This window comes from Equus przewalskii, chromosome 1 (assembly GCF_037783145.1).
Source record: "Equus przewalskii isolate Varuska chromosome 1, EquPr2, whole genome shotgun sequence".
Classification (NCBI taxonomy): domain Eukaryota; kingdom Metazoa; phylum Chordata; class Mammalia; order Perissodactyla; family Equidae; genus Equus; species Equus przewalskii.
This window is the reverse complement of record NC_091831.1, coordinates 110,818,820-110,835,622: the sequence shown is the minus strand read 5'-3', so window position 1 is coordinate 110,835,622 and position 16,803 is coordinate 110,818,820. Positions and strand designations below refer to the sequence as shown.

Genomic DNA, 16,803 nt, shown 5'->3' with positions numbered 1-16,803 from the left:
CATGTTTACATACATCTGGACCTGATCAACTTACCAATGAAGGCTTCCTGGAACTCTGGTGCTAAGGTGAATTGGAGTTAGGGCATATTTATTACAGGATACCTGGGTTGTATCAATCTCTCCAGTCACAGCAAGCCCAAGAATGTTCTTCCATATCATCATCTAAGAGGACAGAGATAGAACAGGTGTGAAAATAACTATGTCTCTCCAGTGTGTATGGGTCATGCATGCTTTTCATTAATTGAGGAAAATTGTCGATACTCAAAAAAAGACCCATTACATAGATTTTAGTCCATTGATTTACAAAACTTAATAAGGACAAAACTTACAGGTCACTTGACTTTGGAGAAGCAATCCAGTGGTTTCATGCAGAAACAAGAGCATCCCATTGATCTTCCCTTGTCTATATATTCAAGAAAGTCATATCAATAACAATTGGTGTGGTGTGTTGTATATGAATGCTCATAATGCACTGGCATTCTTGAAGCCACATGAATCTAAGGATGTAGAAATCAGATCAGATCAGGCCACATGGAATTTGTATACACTGTATTGGTTTAAGAAATGCATGTACAGGTATTTCCAACTTGTGGTCAAATGTCTAGTCTTTATGTTATGAGTCCTCATAAATGTCTCAAAAACATTACAAATGCAGAGCAACATGAAAATATTATAATAAGGGTGAATATGTCTACTCCTATATTTAGACCAAAATAATATCACAACATAGAGAGTAACCATGACTAAGAAAATGTCTCAACATGATTTCAGCAAAATTTCAGTAAAAAGATGTTTTTCTCATGGGGATGCCATAAAATAGGTCAGTCACTCAAGGAGAAGTAGAATGCATAATGGGACATGTGTTGCCTCATATGGTACACCTATTCATCTCAAAAGCCCTATCAGGAACAATTGGCAGTATTCATAGCATACATTTTCATTATATTGAAAATAATGTAGCCACATGAAATTTGGGATTTATAATTCAGATATCAGTTTGCTTATCAATTTATTCAAGTCAATGAGCAAAGCAGATTACTGAATGTCACATTTCTTTTTTTTTTAATATATTAATGCAATATATTTTTTTGAAGCAAAAATAATGTAAAAAAATCTATGATGAAGAAAATGTCAAAACTTTAAATAAAGGGGGCTGGCCCCGTGGCCGAGTGGTTAAGTTCGTGTGCTCTGCTGCAGGCGGCCCAGTGTTTCATTGGTTCGAATCCTGGGCAGGGACATGGCACTGCTCATCAAACCACGCTGAGGCAGCATCCCACATGCCACAACTAGACGGACCCACAACAGAGAATATACAACTATGTACTGGGGGGCTTTGGGGAGAAAAAGGAAAAAAATAAAATCCTTAAAAAAAAAAACTTTAAATAAAGGCAGGATCAGTAAGTTACAGTTTTTCATCATCTATTTCTCTTCAAACCAGCCTTGTTGAGCTCTGATTCATAGACCATACAATTAACCCATTTAAAGCGTAGAATCAAGGGTGTTTAGTATACTCACTGAGTTGTGTAACCAAGACCACAATCAATTTTAGAACATTTCATCACCCCCAAAAAGAAGCCCTGTACCCATTAACAGTCGCTTCCTGATTCCCCCCAATCTCCCCAGCCCTAGAAAGCCACTCATTTACTTTCTGTCTCTGTGGATTTGCTTATTCTGGGCTTTTCTTCTAAATGGAATCACATAATATGTAGTCTTTTGTGACAAGCTTCTTTCACTTTGCTTAATGTTTTCAAGTTTCATCCATGTTGTGGCGTGTGTTGGTAATTCATTCTTTTTTATTGCTGAATCATATTCCATTGTGTGGTTATAGCACATTTTATTTATCCAATCATCAGTTGATGAACATTTGGGTTGTTTCTACTTCTTGGCTGTTAGGAACGATGCAGCTATGAATACAAGTTTTTGTGTGGATACATGTTCTCATTTCTCTTGGGTATACAGCTGGGAGTAGAATTGCCAGATCATATGGTAACTATGTAAACCTCTTGAACTGCTAGACTGCTTTCCAAAGTGGCCACACCAATTTATATTTCCACCAGCAATGCATGAGTGTTCCAATTTCTCCACATCTCTACCAGTACTCATCATCATTTTTATTATAACCATCCTGGTGGGTGTGAAGTGGGATCTCATTGTGGTTTTGATTTGTATTTCCCTGATGGCTAATGATGTTGAATATCTTTGAATGTACTTATTGGCCACTGAATGTCACATTTCTGTCTCCACTGGCATGATCCTTTAGTCATGAAAAGTTCACCAGTGAGTCAAAAACTGCCAGTACCATTACAACTGCTTAATAATATTATAGAAAGATCAGACCAGTTGTGCAAAAATATTCAAATGACTATTACACATCAGACTGGATACTATGAAGCAAAAAGTGAAAAAAAATTTCCTCAACTTTCAATCATATCAAATTCAGATAGAAAGCAAATATTTTTTCATGGCATCGCATCAAGTAGATTGGTCCCTCATTGAGAAGAAAACCCATATTGATATTCTGAGTAAACCTAATAGGCATAAGGGTGAATCATCACTAGTCCAATGTCTGTTTTGAATGTATCTGTAACCAAGGCATCCACTCCACTTTTATTAAAGGAATGGTACATCTCTTGAAGCATGTCTTACTGAAACACACAGTGAGAGAAAAAGATTCAAGGAATGAATTGCAAATATTCCATGCTATCAGAAATAATAAATAACTAAAACAATGCTTAAAGTATCATAATTTGTTGTTCACCTAGAAGCATACAGATAGGGTTGGGCCAAGCAAGTTTCCCACAATGGTGTCATTGTCTCAAGCCACAAAATTATTCACCTAGAAGGAAATAAGGATTCCAGACTTCTAGTTCTAGGTTTGTCACCTATTATGGGCCTCCACATAATCCTATTGAGCACAATTTTTATGTCATCATCTCTGTTCAAGGCAATATAAATTCTCATGATTGATCTAATCCATGGCATTCCCCATTCATACAGACTCTTGGAGTTGAATATGCTTACCAGAGGTGGATTAATGGGACCACTGTTCTAAGGTGAATTATAGTTCTTGCACATTCAATACTGGACACCTGGTTGGTATAAATTGCCCCAAGTGCAGCAGACCAGATGGTGTTCTTCTTCTGTTATTATCTATGTGGACAGGAGTAGGACAGGTGTCAAAAAGAAAAACTACACTTTTCATGGTTATTTTGCTCAAGCATGATTTTCCTTAATAGTCAGGACTCCAAAAGTGACATAATTTATTATATAGGCTGTAGACCATTGATTCACCAACACAAGGAGGAAAAAGTATACAGGTTTCTTGACTTTGGAGAACCAGTCAGGTGGCGTCATGCAGAAATGAGATTATCACATTGATTATCCCTTGTCTATATAATCAAGAAAACCATATCCATAACAATCACCATGATCCCTTGCCTATTAATTCTCATAAAATAAAACCTCTGAAGTCATGTATAATTCAGCTTCTGGAAATAAGACATCAAGCCTTATAATATTGCTGTCATTTATTTCACTATTCATTAGCTACAATCACAAAGCACATTGTTGTTGTTATTATTTTGAACAAACTGTTATTTGTCAGATCAATTCAGAATAATAAAAACAATATATTCTATTTTACCTTCATTTATTCCTTAGCCAAAGCTTTTCTTTCTTTATGTAGATTTGATTGTCTGACTGATATCATTTTCCCTCTTTTTGAATAATTTCCTTTTATATTTACTGTAAGGCTGGACTATTGGTAACAAACTGTCTCAATTTTTGCTTGTCTGAGAAAGTATTTCTCTTTCACTTTCTAGGATAATATAGCTGTTTACATTACTCATCTGTTCTTTCATGTCACCCACTTTTCCATTAGAGCCATCAACATGTTAATCATAGTTGCTTTAAGTTCCTGGTCTGATAATGCTATTAACTCTGCCGTATATAAATCTGATTCTGATGCTTTATCTGTTGCGTCAAGTTGTATTTTTTGTCTTTTAAGTACGCCTTATAATTTTTTGCTGAAGACCAGGCATGATATATTGGGTAAAAGGAACTGAGGTGAATAGGCCTTTATTGTGAGGTTTTTTATGTTTATTTGGCTAGAGGTTAGACTGTATTTACTTTACTGTAGCTGTAAGTGTCACAGCTAAAATTTCATCTGGTATCTCTGTTCCTGTCTTCTTTTTTGTCTTTGGGTTTCCCTAGAGACTTCTTTTTCTTTTCAACAGTAAAGTAAAAGTTTAATAAATCATGATACACTCATACGATAGAATTCCATCTACTAGAAACAATTCTGTACATGAGGATCAACATAAATGGCAGGAGAAAAATGTTCATATCTTATTAATATATTTAAAAAGTAAGTTAGATACAGTTAGATATGGACACCATTATGTTAAAATATCTACATACGGATACACACAGACAATATGAATGTTTTGTTTTCTTTGTATTTTTTCTCATTTTCCAGAGTTATGCAGTGAACTTATTGCTTTTTATAATCAAAAAACTAAGCTCACTACACATATAGAGAGGTGGGAAATTATTTATTGTGACTTTTTAGAGTCAGGCAGTACTTCTTTAACTTTTATTGGAATTTTGCAGCCTTAAAAACAGAAACTAAGAGTTTTTTCCGATTGTTTCCTAAAGACAAGGCCATTATCTATAGCTGAAAGAAAGCCAACACAATGTTGAGATTTGTCAAGAAGGATATCGAAACCAGAAGTCATTGTCTTGCTCTTCTCATACAAACTGTGCAAACACATTCTAGTTGCTGGGTCTCACATAAAAATAATAGCGAGGCTCACACCAAAATCCAGCTCATGGAAGACCTTCTGAGATTTCTTAAGGCCTGGGGTGTGCATTATTTCCATTATACTGTCCTGTTGTTATAAAGGAGTCCTATTGCTGTTGTGGTAAGGTATGAGGAGAGGGGAAGCATTCTATAGTCCTATGATTAGACATTAATCTGTTAATGAGATTGTGCTAGTAGGCTGTGACCTTATAGAGGGTCTCAGAATTCCTCCCCTGGCCTCCTCAGTAAGACAGAAAGGCAGGAGCAGTGCTGGAGTTGGGTATTTCCCTTCTCCTACGTTGAAGACTAGTGTGGACTGGATTGGGCATTTTCTTTTCCTTATGGAGCAGGCTTATAGCAGGCTGAAGTTGGGCATTTATTTCTCTCAGGTTAATTTGTTCTGGTAAAACACAAGTTAGGCTCTGGTTAAATAGTTTCCTTTGAAGTCAGCCCTTATTAAGAAAAAGAGAAAAGAGGACGGCCCCATGGCCAAGTGGTTAAGTTCACGTGCTCCGCTTCAGCAGCCTGGGGTTTCACCAGTTCAGATCCTGGGCGTGGACATGGCAACACTTATCAGGCCACCTTGAGGTGGTGTCCCACGTGCCACAACTAGAATGACCCGCAACTAAAATATACAACTATGTACTGGTGGGATTGGGGGATTAAAAAAGCAGAGAAAAAAAAGATTGGCAATAGTTGTTAACTCAGGTGCCAATCATCTTTAAGAAAAAAAAGAAAAAGAGAATGCTCTGGACATGTTTCAAAATGTCTACCTTGGTCCTTCATCTGACAGAAGCAGTAGGGGATTTTTCTGCAGTATTCACTGTGAGAACCTGGTAGGTTTTCTGGAGATAAAACTTACACAGGCATGGGGCTTCCACTAAGAGAGGTCCCCACAGGAGTTTTTAACTCTTAAACTTGTTCACAATGAGCCTCCAGCAATTGTGATTGTCAGTTACACTGTAAATTTTCCCACCTTGATACTAGTTCCAGTGGAGGTTTTGCTCCTGGGCTAATGTTGGAGTAAGTTGTGATTCTCTCTATCTGACAGACAATCCTTGTAATTTTTGTGGTAGTGACTTTCCTGTGTCTTCAACTGTCTAATGAATTCCAGAGGAACTGGTGATTTTCAATCTATTCATATTTTTCTTCATTGTGTCAATGAGGGTGACAATTTCCAAGTACTTTCCACATCATACTGGAAGACAGAAGTCCAAGTGTATTCATTCTCATGTGTATTGGACAACCCATGTATAGGGATTTCAAGCATACGCCTGATGTGACACTGTATATATGTTCTGAGTTCTCATCAGTGCCCCACACATATGAAAAAACAAGACCAAAATGAAAATATAATAAGAGGGGTGAATATATCTACTCTTATATTTATACTAAAGAATAACATACCATAGAGACAAGAATTATCACTCTGAAAATGTCTCAAAATTATTTAAAGAAATCACAGTAAAAGGTGATGTTTTTAAAATGAGGATGACATCAACTGTATTGGTCACTCATGAGAAGAATTCATAACAGGACACATGTTGCCTGATTTGGTGAAGGTAGTTATTGGCCAATCAGTAAATGGCATCATTCATAGACTGTGCTTTTATTATACTGAAAATAAAGAACTCTCAAGATACATGGGAGTGAAATTCAGATAGTTTTCTCATCAATGGATTCAATTTTAACATTTGTGGAAAAAGAAAATTCTGAATCTAACATTATCTTCTCCACTGTGAGGGTCCTTCAGTGATGGAATTTATCTCAGTGACCTCAAAGCAGCCTAACATCATTGGATTCCTTTAGTGACAATAAAGGAAAATTGGTCTATCTACTTACATATCCAAATAAATATCACGCATTGGACTGAATACCAAAGAAAAAAAATTTCTTCACTGTCAATAACACTAAATTCAGGTAAAAATTAAAGATTTTGTCATGGGATCAAATCAAGTAGTTCAGTCACACATTGAGTAGAAAACCTCATATGGATATTCAGGTTACCCAAATGAGTAAATCTAATTGCCTTAGGGCAAATATTCATAAGCCCAAAAGTCTACTTGGAAGATATTTGTGACTAACACTGACATTCACATCTCATCAGTTTTATTATGCATATCTTGTCACACACCTTACTAAAAGAAACAATGAGAGAAAAAGAGCTGAGATGAGCCCCAAATGTGTCAAATTATTAGAACTTATTGACCATTGAAAAAGCTGACAGTTATTGTTCAATTTGAAATGCATAGACAAAGTTATAAATGACAAAGTGATCAACACAAAATGCATCTGTAAAAGAAAAACAAGGAACCTCAAAACTCTGTCCTAGGATTGTAAACCTAGGGTGGGTCTCAATGTAATCCCATTGAGCATGATATTTAGTTATTCAGAGCTCTTCATTAAAATATGAGGTCTCATAATTGATGCAACACGTGTGACTCCCCAAGCATACACACACTTGGACCTAACTATGCTTACCAAAGATGGATGCAGGAAATTATGAAAGTTGGCTGTATTGCATGCTGGACACCTGGCGGATATTGATTGCCCTGGGGACAGCAGGCTGAACAGGATTCTTCCTCTGGAGTCACTATCTGGGTGAACACAAATATGACAGGTGTCAAAACAAAGTACTACATTTCCATTGGGCATGTGGTTCATGCATGCTTCTCCTTAATGGACCCATATGATCATTCCTGCAAAAATGATCCATTACAGAGGCTGTGTGCCATTAATTCACCAATCAAAAGGTAGACAAAGTACATAAGTTTCTTGACTTTGGAAAACCAACCAGGAGGCGTCATGCTAAAACCAGAGTATCTTACTGCTCATTCCTGGTACATTTGATCAAGGAGCAATATTAGCAACATTGACATGGTCCATCGCATTTCAAATTGGATAAAATGACACTATGAAGCCATGTGAAATTTATTTTGTAGAAAACAGATGATAGAATAATTGGAATTGTGCTTTCATTCAACCTCTCAACCCATGTATGAGAGTTTTCAGGCTGTGGCTGATAAGTCATTGTCTGTATGTTAACAGTTCTCATCCATGTCCCACAGTCATCACAAAAACAGCAACACGAAAATATTATAATTGGGATAAATATGTCTACTCTTGTGCTCAGGGCTAAGATTATCAATGGTGGTGATGAAACCAAGAATCAGAAAAATTATCAATAGCATTCTTATGAAATTACAGTAAAATTGACCTCCTCATTAAGAATGTCATCCTTTACATCAATCACTCATGGAAAAGAAGAACTCATAAAGGAACCAATGTTGTTTGATTTGGTGATCTAGACAAATCAAATGGCCAGTAAGGAACAACTGGCATCACCCAAACTATACACTTCATTATATTGAATTAGTGAAGCCACATGATATCAGGAAGTGCAATTCAGCTATCTGTTTATTCAACAATGTTATCAACATTCACCCCCTGGGCGGGGCAAATTACTGAATCTCATTATCTCAACTATACTAACGTGGTCCTTCAGTTATAGAAAGTTATTTGATGACCCAAATGCAGCACAAAAGGTTATAATCTTCTATGATATATTAGAAACACAGCCTTGATATGAATATAGACATAGACTAAGGTTTCCCTGAACCAGTTAGGGAAAAATTTCTTCAATTTTCACCCTTGGTTTCAGACAAAACAAAGTGACTTCATTGTAGGATCATATTCTGTAGTGTGGTTGCTCATTGAGAAGTAAATTCCATGCTGGTTTTCAGGATTCTCAAGAGTAAAACTTCAAAAACCATCACAAAAACAATACAAAATACCATATAAGCGTACATAATCAGGATGAAAATGTGTACTTCTGTACATTGGGAAGGAAATTATCACATAGTGGAGATGAAAGGATGGTTCATAAAAATTCTCAACATCATTTCAATGAAATTTCAGTCAATAGTGGCCTTTTCCTCATGAAGATGCCATCCATTAAGGCAATCACTCATGGACAGGAAAAACTCCAAATTGGGCCAAGTGGCCCAATTTGGAGAAGCTAAACAGAGCAAACAGCCAATCAGGAAAAACTGTTATCACCAAGGACATGCAATTCATTATATTGATATGGTGCAATTCAGATAACCAGTAACATAACAATTTATTCAAAATAAGACCCATGGACCAGGCAAATTCCTGAATCTCACAATGTCTACTCCATTGGCATGATCATTCAGTTATAGAAAGTTCTTTTGTGACTCAAATGTAAAGAAAAGCAGCTTTGGTAACCTAAGTATATTAAAATATTGGTTTTGATGTGTATACAGATTGAGAAGAATGTTGCCAGGGTTCCAGTTAGGAAAAACAAATTCCTCAGTTTGTAATCTGAACAATCTCAGGTAAAACAGAAAGATTTCAGTTTTTATAGGATCATATACCATAGGATGGACATTCTAACAGAAGTAAACCCCATATTGATATTCAGGGTCACTAAATAAGAAAAACCTATTGCCTTAGATCAGGACTCATTAGTAGTAGTCTAATACTCTGTTTGACATGTGTCTAAGATCAAAGTAATTCACTCATCTCTGATTATCAATGCAATGGTGTAATCCTTGGCCAAAAGTCTCTCTGAAAGGGACTATGAGATAAAAAGACCTAAGGAATAACTTCTGAAAAGCCCTACTGTTACGATATATAGATCACTATACAAAGCATAAAGTATGAGTATGCATCATTCACAGAGAAGCTCATAGACAAAAAATCCTCCTAAGAACTTTGTTGTGTCAAGTCCAAAATAGCATTGTTCTACAAAGGAAGTAGGATCCCCAGTGTCCTCTCATAGGATTGTTCTTGAGAATGGGTCTTAACATAATCCTATCGAGCATAATTTTTAGATCATCATATCTCTTCAAAACAATATTAGGTTGCATCATTGATCCACCAGGGCTCTCTCACTTCACCAATGCACCTGGACCTGAATATGATTACCAAGATTAGATTACGGAAACAGGGTGTAATCTGGATAAGAGTTCCAGATGCTGGACACCAGACAGATAAAAATTGACTCAATTTCAGCAGGCCAAATAGGGCTTTTTTTGGGAGTCATTATCCAGTAAACAGGGTAGGATAGTTGTCATAATGAAGTACTACATTTCTCATGGGCTTGTGCCTCACACATGCTACTCCTCAAAGAATCATAAAGGTGATTCAACAAAAATGAGCCCATAATGAAGGCTGTGCACCTTATATTCACCAGAAACAAAAATGGCAGAGCACACAGTTTTCTTAATGAAGAAAAATACTCAGTGTGCATCGAGCAGCATCAAATATCAAGCAATATTAGTAGACCTGAATAAACCTTTATTCCGGTCTATAGGGATGTTAACATGGATAGTTGGAAATTGTGAAGTCATATGAAAATCATTTTTAAAAGACAGATATGAGCAAAATTGAAATTGTGCTGACTTTGACTCTATTCACAAATTTGTGAAATAGTTCAAGTTGGGGACAAAAAGTCATTGTCTATTAATTTAAAGTTTCCATTTATGTACAAAAACATCCCAGAAACAACAACAAAAATTGCAATATCAACATGGGCATGTCAACAAATATAATTCACAAAATATTGTCACACTGTGGGGATGAAACTATGGAAAAATTTATTCTCAAGTCCTCAACATAAAGTTCAGTAAAAAGTGGTTTTTCTTCCTGAGAAAGCTATCATTCAAGGCAGTTACACCTGCAGAGGAAGAACACAAAAATGGATGAAGTGGCCTGATTTGGCAAAGCTAAATGATCAAAGGGCCAACTAGAAAGAACTGGCATCGGCAAGAGCCAGCAATTCCTTAAAATGACATGGGGAAGTCCTATAAATCTTCAGGAGCTGCCATTCAGCTATCTAAATACTCAACAATGTCTTTCAACAAAGACTATGAATGAGATTCACTTCTGCAGCTCACCTTCTTGAAGCCATCGGCATGATTCTTCCCTAGAGAAAGTTGTCCCCATACCCAAAGCAGACACAAGCATTTCTCATTCCTTCAGCATATTAGAGTTATTGGCCATAACTGGTACACGGATGAATGCGAATGTTGACCAGGAGGCAATTAAAGAAGACATTTCCTCCATTTACACTTTGATCCATTATGGGTATAATGAAAAGCTTTCAATTTCCAGAAATTGCATCCCATAGTGCTGACATAAAAGATAAATCAACCATCTATTGGTATTTAGGCTCTCAAAAGAAGTCAAACTTATTTACTATTTTAACGTGGGCCTTCCCTATTGTCCAATGTTCTCTATATCTTATGACTGTAATTAAAGACATCCACATATGTCTGATCATACAGGCAAGGGTGAAACCCATGCCAAAATGTTTCACTGAAAGACACATTAAGAGAAAAAGAGGTAAGGGACGGACCCAAAAATGGATCCAGTGAAATAAAGACTAAAAGATAAAAATTATCTTGGTCATGAGGAGCCTATACACAGGGTACAGCAATATTAGATTCTTGCGAGGGACTGGCTGCTTCAAGACCCAAGCCCATAGCTCTAGAAGGAAAAGTGATCCCCAACTTTAGGGTCCAAAATTCTCGATGGCATTGGACCTCAGTGCAATGGTATTGAGCATGATTTTTAGGTAAGACCTGAAACCATGAAACTTCTAGAAGAAAACATAGGCAGTATGCTCAATGATATCAGTCTTAGCAGTATGTTTTCAAGTACCATGTCTGACTGGGCAAAGGAAACAGTAGAAAAAATAAACAAATGGGATTACACCAAACTAAAAAGTGTCTGCACATCAACAAAACTAAAAGATAATGTAACAATTGGGAGAAGATATTTTCAAACCAAATATATGACAAGGGGTTACTATTCAAAACATACAAAGAACTCATACATCTCAACAACAAAAAAACTAACACCCCAATTAAAAAATGGGTATAAGATATGAACAGACATTTCTCCAAAGAAGATACATACAGATGGCCAACAGGCACATGAAAAGATGTTCAGCATTATTAACCATCAGAGAAATGCAAATCAAATCTACAAGATATCATGTCACTGCCATCAGAATGGCTATAGTTAATAAGGCAGGGAAAAAAAGAGTTGGAGAGTATGTGGAAAGAAAGGAACTCTCATACACTGCTGGTGGGAGAGCAAACTGGAGCGGCCACTATGGAAAACAGTATGCAGATTCCACAAAAATTTAAGACTAGAACAACCACAAGATTCTGCTTTTCTGCTGCTGGGTGTTTATCCAAAGAACACGAAAATACCAATCCCAAAAGATACATGCACTACTATGTTTATTGCAGCATTATTCACAAGAGCCAAGACTTGGAAGCAACCTAGGTGCTCATCAAGGGATGAATGGATAAAGAAGATGTGGAAAATATGAACAATGGAATACTACTCAGCCATAAGAATTGATGAAATCTGGCCATTTGTGACAACGTGGATGGACCATGAGGGTCTTAGTCTCTAAGGAAAATGTCAGAGAAAGAAAGTCAAACACTGGATGATTGCACTCATAAATAGAAGGTAAAAACAACAAAAATCAATCATCTAGAGACAGAAATTGGATTGGTGCTTACCAGAAGGGAATGGGAGAAGGAGAAGAGGGAAAGGGAGTATTAGCCACATGTGTGTGGTGATGGATTGTAATTAGTCTTTGGGTGGTGAACATGATGTAATCTACACAGAAATCAAAATATAATGATAAACACAATAAAATTTTACAATGTTATATCCCAAAGTTAACACAATATGTAAGTGAATAAAACTCAAATATTACTTAAATTTTAAAAAAGGCAATATGAGTTCATGAAAAGTTAATATGAGTTGCCAAAGCTCTCAATTTCCAGAGATCTTATCCTGTATGGCTGACCACCAAGGAGAAATAAGCTCTCTTGGCTTCTGGGTTCTTGAAAAGGGTCAAAACTATGTATGGCCAGATGGCTGGCCTTTCTCACAGTCCAACATTGTCTGTGGTTCCCTCAATGATCAATGACTTCCACTCAGCTGGGATCATTCAGGCCACAACAAAAGCCCAGCCAGAATATTTGACTGAAAGATACAATGAGAGAAGAGGAGCTAAGGAATGGCTGAGAACAGGGTCTTCGGGGCGGAATCAGGGCCCACAAAGCAGTCTGAAAGAAAACTCTTGTCTTGGCCTGTTGGACTCCCATAGGCAGGGCAGAGCCACACGAGACTTCCTCTAGAGATTCCATTGCTTTCGAAGGGAAATAAGGCTCCCCAACATCTTTCCCCCAAGTTCTCAACTTCACTGGGCCTCCATGTAATCCGATTGAACAAGATTTTTAGGTCGTCATCTCTCTTCAAGACAATATGAGTTCTCATCATTGATCCACAAAAGGACATGCATATTGCCGTTTTGGTAACACTAATAAATTCAATGTGTAAATTGGGTGTTCTAGTGTCATTCATAGCATACCCTTTATTATATGAAATAATGGGTCTACAGTGGGACCTGGAATTCTGATATATGTTTCTTCATGAATATACTCAGTTTTAAGTTTCAAATTTTATCCTGTAACCAGTACAAGTACTGAACCTCAAAACTCTTCTCCAATGGCAGGTTCTTTCAGATATGGAAAAATTCTTCACTGATGTCAAAGTAGCCCAAAGCAGTTAGAATCCTCTAAAATTATAGAAATGTTGATCTTATCATATATGTAGAAATAAATGAATATCAAACATTTTTCTGAACTTCAATATTATTAATTTAATATTCAAATGAAAGACTGTCATAAAATCACATCACATAGGTCAGTCACTCATTCAGAAAAAAATTCCATATCCCTATGCAGGTTACCTTCTGTGTAAACCTATTTGCCTTAGGAGTATATCTTCCACAGTTAATCGTCTATTTGGAATGTATCAGTGACCAAAGGAATCCAGATATCTATTATCATTGCAGTGTCACAAGCCTTAGTTGAATGTGTTACTCAAAGACACATTGAGAGAAAAACAGTGAAGGACTGAGCTCTGAATGTGCCCTACTGTTAAGAATTATAAATCTCTTAAACAAAGCTTATAGGATGAATATTCATTTTTTAATTTTGAGCACAAAGACAGGACTGCTCACATGAGTTTCTTTTAAGATTTCCTTGTCTCAAGTCCAAAATAAAATGCCTAGAAAGGAAATAATATTTCCCAACATACCGCTCCAGACTGTCACCTAGGTCTATCTTCATCATAATCCTATTGATCATGATTTTCAGGTTATCATCTCTCTTCAAGACAATAAGTTTTCATCCTTGACCCAAGCCATGGCAACCCCCACATATATACATTTGGACTTGAATATGCTTTCTAGGTAATTATGGTACTAATTTGGACAAGAGCTTTAACATATTTAGTGCTAGGCATCTGAGTCACATTAATTCCCCAAAGCTGCAGGCCAAACTGTGCTCTTCCTCTGTAGTCATCATCTAGGTGTACAGGAGTAGGACAGGTATCAAAACATGGAACTGTCTCTTATGGAATATGTCTCTGGAGTGCTTTCTTTAATGGAGCAATATGGTCAGTACTCAAAAAAATGACCTATTATAGAGGATATAGACTATTGATCACCCTACACAAGAATGACACAGAACACAGGTTTCTTTGGAGAACCACTCACGTGGTTTTAGGCAAACACAAGAACATCCCATTTATCATCCTTTGTCTACATATCAAAGGATGCCATACCAGTAACATTTGGCATGGTCCATTGCAATATGAACTCTCCTAAAGTGACACATTTGAAGCCATGTAAAACTTAGGATTTGCAAATCAACTATCAGACCACTGAGAATAATATTCATTTATAGGAAGCTTTGATTTTTTCATAGCATACACATCATTATACTGAAAATAATGCATTAATATGATATTTGGGAGCTGAAATTCATATATGTGAATTTCCCCATTATATAATCAATTTTAGGTTTAATAGGAAGAAAAAATTACTGAATCTCACATTTTCATCTTTGTTGGCATGATCCTTCATTTATTGAAAGTTCTTCAGTGACCCTAAAGCAGCCTGACACTATTAGAATCCCATTTAAGGTTATAGAGATATTGGTCTAGTCATGTATAGAGACCCAGATGAGTATTGAACATTAATTGATCTGGACACCAATGAATCAAAATTTCCTTAGCTATCAATCAAATCAGATTCAAGTAATAAGCAAAGATTTTATCATAAGATCACATCAAGTAGACCAGTCATTCAATAAGAATACCCCATCTCAATATTCAGGTTGACTAAATGAGTAAACCTAACTGCTTTGGGGTGAATCTTCAGTAGTCCAGTGATCTATTTGGAATGAATATGTGACCAAAGGATGCCATTCACCTCTTATCAATGCAAAGGTGTAACTCTTAGCAGAACATCTTACTATAAGACACAAAGAGAGAAAAACTACAATCTTGTAGTTTAACACTAGTAGGAATATATTGTAGTTGTTGAATAACTAGTTGTTTCTCAGTTATATAGGTGAAGCTTTGTGAAAATTCTTTAGGTATATTTTTTGCAGCAGGATTTAATTCCCAGATGTCCAATTCCAAATTCATTCCCAATTCCATTCTCATTTTTATCTACTGCTGTATCCTGTATTATATTTCGATTCCATTCTGTTTGCATTTGAATTATGTGTTTCTGTAGTTGTCCCAAGTCACTAAAATGCTTGTCAATATTTCTATATCAATAGAATCTGCAATTGTGGTCCCAGTTTCTATTTACCTATAAATATGGTATTTAGTAAATTTATTTTAATTTGATCATGGCACCATTTTAATTTTCAAATGAAAACTTTTCATAATGGTAAAGCCTATTACACACAAGTAAAATTGAATTGACTCCATTAGCAGTAGTACTATTTAAAGGTATAGTCCATTTAATAATCCTAGAAACCTTAGGTATGGGGACTGGAGATTGCCAGGTTTTAAATAGGGTAGACTCATTTTTATGGGATGATGTACTTTAGAACTTTTGAAGAAACTAACCCTCATCATTTGGACTGAGCTATTTCTTTCTCATCTGTACATCCATTTCAGTTTTGTTAAAGTGGACTCCAGGGCCAACATGGTGGCACAACAGTTGGGTTCACACATTTCACTTTGGCAGTCTGCGATTCACTGGTTTGGATCCTGGGTATGGACCTATGCACCACTTGTCAAGCCATGCTGAAGTGGCATCCCACATATAAAGTGTAGGAAGATGGGCATGGATGTTGGCTGGGGCAATATTCTTCATCAAAAAGAGGAAGGTTGGTGGCAGATTTTAGCACAGGGATAATGTTCCTTAAAAAAAAAGGGACCAGGCCCTTGGCCAAGTGGTTAAGTTTGTGTGCTCTGCTTCAGTGGCCCAGGGTTTCACCAGTTCGAATCCTGGGCATGGACACAGTACCACTCAACAAGCCATGCTGAGGTGGCATCCAACAGGCCACAACTAGAAGGACCCACAACTAAAAATACACAACTATGTACCAGGGGGCTTTGGGAGAAAAAGGAAAAATAAAATCTTTTTTTAAAAAAGTGGACTCCAATGGCTAAAGATGACTTCAATGGCTCTATATAAGAGAACAGTTGGAGTTTTGTGTTATAGTTTAGGGACTTTATATTTGAATATAATTGTATTAAGCTTGATTGGTTAAAATTTCTTCCCATCGGTATATTCAATAACACAAGGGTGATATTTAAGCTTCTTTAATTTGGGCAATATTGATAACTCTGTGGGGCTTGAAATTTTCATTTCTTCTAAATTTAAGCCATTCAATTGGTGGAGGTCTGAAGTATTGTGACAAAAATCAGCATTCTTGAATGCTTGCCCCGTAGTTGCCCTGTAATCAATTCAAAATTTCTTGAGGTTGAGATTATCATTTTTAAAAGAAGAAGTACTAATACTATAAGCTTCCTGTTCAACTGATATGAAATAGAATAAGTATCAACATTATAATGGTCAAGATAATTAATAAAAAAAGACGAAATCATCCTGTTTGCAACAACATGGATGGACACTGAGGGTA

The 16,803-nt window shown here is 36.4% G+C and overlaps 1 long non-coding RNA gene and 5 other non-coding genes across 6 annotated transcripts in view; all 6 read right to left on the bottom strand.

Annotated features, from left to right (window-relative positions):
• Positions 1–11,824, bottom strand: part of LOC103540210 (uncharacterized) — a 203,200-nt gene extending 191,376 nt beyond the window's left edge. Inside the window, exons 1-4 of the long non-coding RNA XR_011525944.1 lie at positions 7,283–11,824; positions 3,022–3,150; positions 330–497; positions 35–162 (exon numbers count right to left, since the gene is read on the bottom strand). This is a non-coding gene — a long non-coding RNA (uncharacterized lncRNA). The remainder of the gene's footprint in view (positions 1–34; positions 163–329; positions 498–3,021; positions 3,151–7,282) is intronic.
• LOC139078407 (small nucleolar RNA SNORD115) lies at positions 2,890–2,970 on the bottom strand. The gene has a single exon (XR_011531341.1). It is a non-coding gene; the product is annotated as a small nucleolar RNA SNORD115 (small nucleolar RNA).
• On the bottom strand, positions 7,151–7,231 carry LOC139078430 (small nucleolar RNA SNORD115). Its single transcript, XR_011531360.1, has one exon. It is a non-coding gene; the product is annotated as a small nucleolar RNA SNORD115 (small nucleolar RNA).
• Positions 9,622–9,702, bottom strand: LOC139078408 (small nucleolar RNA SNORD115). The gene has a single exon (XR_011531342.1). It is a non-coding gene; the product is annotated as a small nucleolar RNA SNORD115 (small nucleolar RNA).
• Positions 11,825–13,057: 1,233 nt separating the features above from the next.
• On the bottom strand, positions 13,058–13,138 carry LOC139078405 (small nucleolar RNA SNORD115). Its single transcript, XR_011531339.1, has one exon. It is a non-coding gene; the product is annotated as a small nucleolar RNA SNORD115 (small nucleolar RNA).
• An 834-nt stretch (positions 13,139–13,972) lies between these two features.
• LOC139078427 (small nucleolar RNA SNORD115) lies at positions 13,973–14,056 on the bottom strand. The gene has a single exon (XR_011531358.1). It is a non-coding gene; the product is annotated as a small nucleolar RNA SNORD115 (small nucleolar RNA).
• Between the last annotated feature and the right edge of the window lie 2,747 nt (positions 14,057–16,803).